This window comes from Lonchura striata, chromosome 17 (assembly GCF_046129695.1).
Source record: "Lonchura striata isolate bLonStr1 chromosome 17, bLonStr1.mat, whole genome shotgun sequence".
Classification (NCBI taxonomy): domain Eukaryota; kingdom Metazoa; phylum Chordata; class Aves; order Passeriformes; family Estrildidae; genus Lonchura; species Lonchura striata.
Genome location: NC_134619.1, coordinates 3,786,930 through 3,794,725, shown reverse-complemented (window position 1 = coordinate 3,794,725; position 7,796 = coordinate 3,786,930).

Genomic DNA, 7,796 nt, shown 5'->3' with positions numbered 1-7,796 from the left:
GCAGCCACTCCACAACTGGCCAGGCAGGACATCTGAGCCCAGGACTATTCCTTGGAAATGCCACAAAACACAGCCAAAAAACCAGGACATGCTGGCAGCCCAGTTTTGTTCAGTAGTCCAGCAACACCTCAGGTTTACTGATCTAAATTAGGCAGAAAACAGACTTGAATATTTGTTGTAACTACTGGAGACCAACAGGAGTGAGACAAAGGGGCTGTTCCCTGTCATATCATGGGGAATGAGAAGAAAATGGGATTTCAGCTGATATAAAAGTGCTGACACAAGTAACAGGGACTAAAACAGTTATGAACACACTGTTGTTGGGAGGGACAGGTGGAAGGTTTTGTCAGAAAAGCAAGAACACTTCTCAAACATATCTTTTTCCATATTTTTTACTTTTTACAGACAAAACAGTTTTAGAAGGGAACTTGAAAACTTCAAGGAATCTTTATGACTTGGCTGCTCCATGACTGACACTTGATAAATGTGTATCTCCAGGTATGTTGAGAAGAGACAACTAGGTAGAAAATCTTGTGTTTGGGCAGAAGGCATGTGCTCTCTGGGGTGTCGGGGTTTAGGTGTCCATCTTTTCACACATCCAGATGAGCCCCAGATAATGCAGGATTTCTGTTGCCTTTGGTGTTGTGCTGACAATGAAAAGCAGAGCAGCTGCAGGCACAGGGAAAGGGGAGTAAATGAGGGGAGGCTCTGGGTGGTGCCCCCACCCAGAGCTCGCAGCAGGGTATCCCTGGCAGTCATTTTTCTCCTCACCCAGAGATGAGGAGCCAGAGCTGAACATCAAATCAGCACAACTGTGTCAGTAAAACCAGCAGGACTGGACTGGAGGGCCTCAGACTGCTGATCCCAAACTTTGACAAAGACTGATAAAGGAGTTAAGCAGTGAATCACCCAACAGTAGATGAAAAACAATCCTCAGTTCTGTGTGTGGTAAAACTCTCAGATATTGCCATTATTACACAGCAGTACAGCCTGACTTGGCACTAAGTGGGGTCTGTCTACTGGCCACAGGAGAAACTTAAATTCTTCTTCCATGTATACATTAACAGCTGAGGTCAGCTCCAGAAAAATTTTGCTGAAGAAATATCTGTGTGCTCAGCTGACACAGAAAAGTGAATATCTGGAGAGGCAAGAAATCTGCCTGCCAGCAGGGTTCCATTCCTGCAGACCAAGTGCCATTGCACAACCTGATGTAGTCTGCAAGCTGACATTGCTTAAATCAGTTTGCTAACACTGGTTGTTTTCTTGGCATTGTAAACTTTTTTGTGTGTGTGGATAGAAGTAAAAGAAATTTTTTTCTATTACTCTTTCCCTAAACTCTCAATCTTTGTGTTCTGTTTGCTCAGTGATGACCTCTTTTGCCTAGTTAAACATCATGCATTACTAATGAGTTGGTATCAGCTCAATCTTATTATCATTCATATTTTTGTAAAAAATGAATTACCATTTTCTCAACTCAGTTTGAAAAGTGTAGTAATCAAATACACATCCTGCAGCAGTAACTCTCAGAGGTGTATGTGTTGCTCATTTTTGTCTCAATATGACATGGACAACTATTTCATGACCCTGTAGCTGCTGTATTTCCAAGTCACCATTTCTCCATGGTGTTGGTGACTGTGCTGCAGGGGAAGTAGCACCTGGTGTAATATGGATATTGGTTATCACAAATAGCAATATTTCTTTTATAGACATGAACTCTTAAGTTTGAATGTACAGAAATCATGGTTGCTTACACATCTTTCATTTGACCATCTCCAGCATGGTACTTAAGATGTCTGTTTTTTTTCTCAGAGATCACAGCTTTGTGAATTGGCAGAATCTTTTAAAGCCACTGAGGGAAAATTTTAATATAGAAAAATATCCAAAAAATCACATTCTTTTAAACTGGACAGCCAACTACCACCCTTCTATCAACATTGCATAACAACTACTAAGACTCATCTGGCAGTTTTTCTGTTTGTTGAGCCAGCAAGAACTACCACCCAAAGAGGAGTATAGCCCTCACAAACTGGTCAGGCCATACCAAGAGAAAACAACTTAAAGACAAAAATGTGTTTGAACAGCAAAAGGGAGACAAAGCTTCATTAGAAGCAAACATGGGTCTCCTTGCAAAAAAAAAAGCCAGTTCAAGGAAAATTAAAGACAAAAGTAATGGATCCCATAGGGAAAAGACTCAAGGGCTGCTGAGAAAATTCTAAGGCAGCCACAAAGCTGAAAAGGTTCAACTGGTTGCAGACACAACCTCAGTTTCACTAAGACTTGAATTTTTCCTTTAAAATACTTGGGTTCTTTCCACAGCACAACAGCAGGGCCGGACTCGCCCAAAGGAGAAAGGAAAAAAAAAAAAGAAAAGGAAAAAGAGCAACCTCAAGCCATCTTCCATTAAAATCCCATAGACCTTTTTTCCAAATGTAGTTTTAATGTGTGTTAGGTAAGGTTTTAAATGCTGAATCATGACACAGTTTGATTTGGGGCTTTATTTGGTTTGGGTTTTTACAATTAATTCATCATAAGCAGGTATGGTGAAGGCTTGTTATATGGACTAATTTACAAGGATGGCCTAAAATCCAAGAAATATCTTGGACATCAGAGAAAAAGCAGATGAGTCCAGCTTTGTTCCTGAAGTATCAAGTGATGGGGTGAGAATGAAGAGCTCCAGTTCCTCCTCCTTGCCCAAATCTTCCTTTTGCTGACAGCTGAAAGGTTAAAATGTGGAGGATGTTATGGTGCCTCTGCCACAAAAGAGATGTGCAGGATGAATAGGAAGGGTCTTTCCAGGTCCTATCAGCTCCAGGATTAATGAGCTGTAGTTTCTTCAGGCATACCACATCACAAACAGTAATAATTTCCATTATGACACATTTACAAGCAATGTAGGAACAGTTGCTCCAACTCAAAAAGGCAGCAAGGTTCAGTGGTTTGTACATGCACAAACTACAGATGTATTCATTTTTCCATCTGTTTCTTATTTGTCACAGAAAAACAGTTATTAAACAGATAAGTCAGAACTACTGACAGTAGTCAGAAACCTTCTAAAGCCCACCAAGTACATTGACTTTAATGTGTTTTACAGAGAAAGAGAATAGAATTTGACAAGGTCATTGATCACTTGAACAAATCCAGATCAATGTCAAAACCCATAAAAGGAGGAATCAGTAACTAAAAATACAGAAGCAGAGCATTCCCATCACCATGACTCCAGGCCAGCACCAGTCACCAGTAAACCATGGTCCACACCATTCAGACAACTCAATTCTGTATTTCTTTTTATTTTCCCCATAAATTTCTACATAGTTGTGTTTTTTTCCCAGCATGTTGTCAAGGAAACCCTACACTGATGTAGCTTAGTGTCCAGCTCTTTATTGCTATTGACACCCCAAAATTTAAGATTTTGAACCATTTGATACACTGTCCTTCCCATTATGACGTGATCTGCACTTATACCTTAAGCTGGATAGAGTTAAAGTGAGACCTTTTTTGAAAATTCAGCCCTTCCAAAATGCCTGGGAGAAACTTGCCAATTAACTCTTCTGTTTATTATTTTATTAATCATTTTACATATCAATATTCTATTATGCTCTATGCTATCCACTGAAAAATAGCCCTGTAACCTAACTGGTGTCTTCTTATTTAGCTCTGTCTCAATTCCACTCACAGGTTATCTTTGAACAATGTTGAGTTCCTCTGACACAAAATGTTTTGTGAATTTTGTGAGAGCTGCCAGCTAAATTTCAAGGGATAACCATTAAGTGCAGTTGCAAAGTGCTTGTATCTGTGTCATACTTTTATCTAACAGTTGTACAGATTTTCACTGGGAGAAGAGGTGCTATATATAAATGTATAAATGAACACTGAATTTAGGGTGCACTGCAGGAAACAGGAGCTCTCCAACCCCTGGGGGTGCCACGGTGGTGTCCCCTGTGCCCACACCGAGCTCGTGTGGAGCACAGGAGTCACATCCACCCTGCAAAGAACCAGGGCAGGCTCAGATCTGGCATTTGCCTCTCCCCTGGGGCTGAGGAGCTCTTCCAGGTTCCACACAACTCTCACCTGTCCCAGAAGTGCCCCAGGAGGGTTCCAGCTCTCACCACGTGCTTTAAGGCTGCAGTTCTTACCCTGAGTGCCTCATGCAAGGATAACTGCAGGATAAAGGCAGGAATGGTCCTGTGAAACAGCACTCCTGGCAGAGGGAAGTTTATTGTTGCACTGGACTTGGATTTCAGTTGTCTGTCACGGTGAGAGGTATTTCTGTTCCTCTCTCCTTTGGGTCTCATGGAGCTTTGCTTTTATCTGTCGTCAAGGAAACACCAGGGTTTTTTCCCCTTGCTCATTAATGTCTGCATTTTTGTTTCCATAGCTACAAAGGAACCTTAGTGTTTTAAAATAGCAGTAGTTGGATTACCATGACTTTTTCAAATTTATTGACACCATTAATGGCTCCGATTTTCAAAAGCAGACACTGAAATTGTATCAGCAGTTTTTCAGCTATTAACGTGTTATCTCCTTGTCCTGAAATCCTGGGTACATGCTCAGAAAAGTCTTCATCATCCAGACACTTGCTGCAGCCAGATTCAGGCTGCATACGTGGTGCTCTGAAATTACTGAAAATAGTAATAGTAATGCTCTTGGATTATTTTCAGTTTCTGATGATTTCCTGCAAAGGGGTGCACAGGTTCTGTTGTGAATCTGCTCGATATTAGCACATTACAGAGCCTTTGTGATTTGACCCCAGTAGAATAATCTGGAAGAATTTTTACAGCCATGGATCCAGGATGTAGGAACATGGGAAAAGCGTGAAGAACTTGAGGGTACCAGCATTGTTAACAACTGGTATTATTTAACAGGGACATAATTCATGTTTTGAAACAAAAAGTGACACTGTCTGTGGCTCTATGCACTCTCCTACTGCCCTGAAATTGTTCCTGTGCTGCCTTCTAGCATTTTCCATTTACTTGTTACCATTGCCTATTTGAGGTGCTCACAAAGGACCATAAGTGCATATCCTGTACCTCTGCCCTTTCTTTCCTGCCCCTCCTGCCCTCAGCTGAGGACAGAAAGCAGCTGAATTCCCTGCATGGATGTCCCAGCAGCTGTGTCACCACTCCTTGTGCTGAGCCCCAGCCAGAGACACACTGGAACTGGACTAAAATTAACCAACAGTTTAAAAAGTTGTAAGAGGTGGACAGACAGAATATCCAGACACCTTGTCTCTTGTTTGAGAAAAACAAGCTCAAGGGAATCACCAGCCTAAAATCAAGACATGGCAAAAAGGTGACAAGTGGCTAAACACAAGTGTGAACAAGGAAGTCTTTTTAATCGAAAATATTAGTTCCTATTTTTCATAAAGGATTTCTGTGCATCCTGGAGGCTCAGACATTCTATTACCATAGAAACAGTATCCTGTGTCTCTGAGGACCTGCTGTAGCTGTGTGCTGTTATGGAAACATTCATCTGAACAGCTCAACTCCTGTCTGTATTTCAGTGATTGTGTTTGTAAAGATCCATTGCTAAATTATCCTTTCAGGATTCATTTTAATAAAACTAAGTCCCTGAAGTACCTGGCAATTTAATAAAATCCTCAAGGCTTCTCCACATTAAAAATACAGCAATGGAAAAAAATATATATACATTAGAATTAACTTTGCCCTTTCAATAGTTACCAACCTCTCCTAATCCCTACCATCAGCAAAGGTTTAGGGAAAAGATGGTTCTGTCCTCCCCAACAATCATTAACAAAACTACTTCAGGAAAGAAAATTTTGATGTCATGGTCTGTGCAAGGGCTCCTTCACACACCCATCCTATGTGCCAGCATGGAAATGAAATTCAAAATATAATAAGGTACAGGGAGAAAATGTCGCTCACGTGACTGAACTGGGAATTCAGTTAACCTGGAAAATTCACTTCACTGGGAAAATGTTCACCTGGAACATTTTAGTTCCAGGTGAACTGTTCTTTGTCTCAGGAAAGCCATCCAAGGCATATTTCAGAAAAGATAACATGTGAGTTGGAAGCTCAACTCCCACTAATTTTTTTCCTGGGAATTGAGTCCTTAACTGATCCTAGAAAATCTCCTCAACATTTTCATATTTGTAACATCTAAGATACTACTACTTATATATTTCACTAGAGTTCTGTGGGCATGAGTATTTTGTATTTTCATTAAAGTCATCAAAGATTCAGGAACACTTAAACAGAACAATTAAAAGGTTCTGTTCAACTGTAAAGAGCTTCTTGCCTAATGACATAGATTTTTCAATGTTATTACTGCAACTTAAGACTGTAAATTCACACTTTTTATCTTTAGGGTTTTTTTAATTTAATCAAAATCATCTACACCAAGAAGGTCCTGTCCAACCCAAACCATCCTAAGAAGGTTATATCCTATCTATTCCTACATCAAAACTGGTTATTATGGCTTGTAAAGGAAACATTTCCTAACACTGAATATCTCTGATCACAATTTATAATATATAAAGAAATCCCCCAAACATAATGAATTTGAGAGTGTAATTCAAATACCTCCACTGAACTTCAGGGAAGCAGGAAAACAAAATCTACTCAGAAATATGTCAGTTTTGAAACCCAGGTCTTTTCCCCTCTTGAGGGGGACCCAGTGATACCTCAGCAATATCATCATCATCATCATCATCATTTTTTTCGCTTTCAAATATTTACAGGCTCTTTCATCAGCAAGGATTAAGATATGTGACACATCTGAAACATACATTTATAAAGGGAACAAACATTGAGTTTGGAGTAAGAAAATTAAATAAGTTTTAGTTGTTGCTGATACTGGGTTGTCTCCAAGTTTTGTGATTAATGAAACTTTGTGGGGGCTTTTTATTAATATCATCATTTTCCTTAGAAGTCTCCTTGCCTGCTGCCCCCCTCTCTGATGGACCTGGCAGCACCAATCCCTGTGTGAGTCTTTCTGCTCAGGAGTGTCCAGCTGGTCACACAGTATTTGTTTCTCCTGTTCCTATGCTACTCATCCCACTGCACATTTCCTGGCTTTGAAGACATACAGAATGCATATCTTGATTTAAAAAAAAAGAGCTCTGCTCTTCATCTTGCTTTTTAAAGACTTATATTTTTAATAATTACTGCTTTAAAGTATTCTGTGTATTTCAGAGAGCTCCTGGATAATCAGGATTTTTCATCAGTAGAAGGTGTATCTAAAAATGCCTCCTATTTCTGAGCATGAAAACCAAAAGTTGACACTAAGAAGCTTAAACTCCATTTTGCCATCTTACTGTTCATTAACCTGCTGAATATCCTGTTGAATCAGTGCACTAGAACTGATACACTGCAGTGCATTAGAACTGATATATATGCAGCAACTTGCAAGTGGTTCCTAAACGACTCAATTTAGAGAAAAAAATAAATTGAGGCAGCTAGGTAGAAAGTGCTTTAATGTACACTATGCAAGACCTAGATATGAAAAATTGCATTTTAAATGTTTTTGTGAGAAGAGTAGTCAATGCTAAAACTACTTATTTCTTTAAAAAAAAAATTAACTTCAGTTTGTAGCTGTCTGTTAACATTTTGGACTCTGCACTCATGTAACAGAGAGTATATATACATCCTCAGGAGACAGATTAATCCAAGCTGACTTAATCATACTTGGATAAATTTTATGATTTCTCAGTGCATGGAATTCAACTTTTTCATTTTTTATTTAGACATGTGGCTTATTCTTTTTATTATTGCTGTAACACTAAGTTGCAGACAGCTTCGTTTCAGCAGCACATTAAGTCTAGGCAGTACAATTATGAA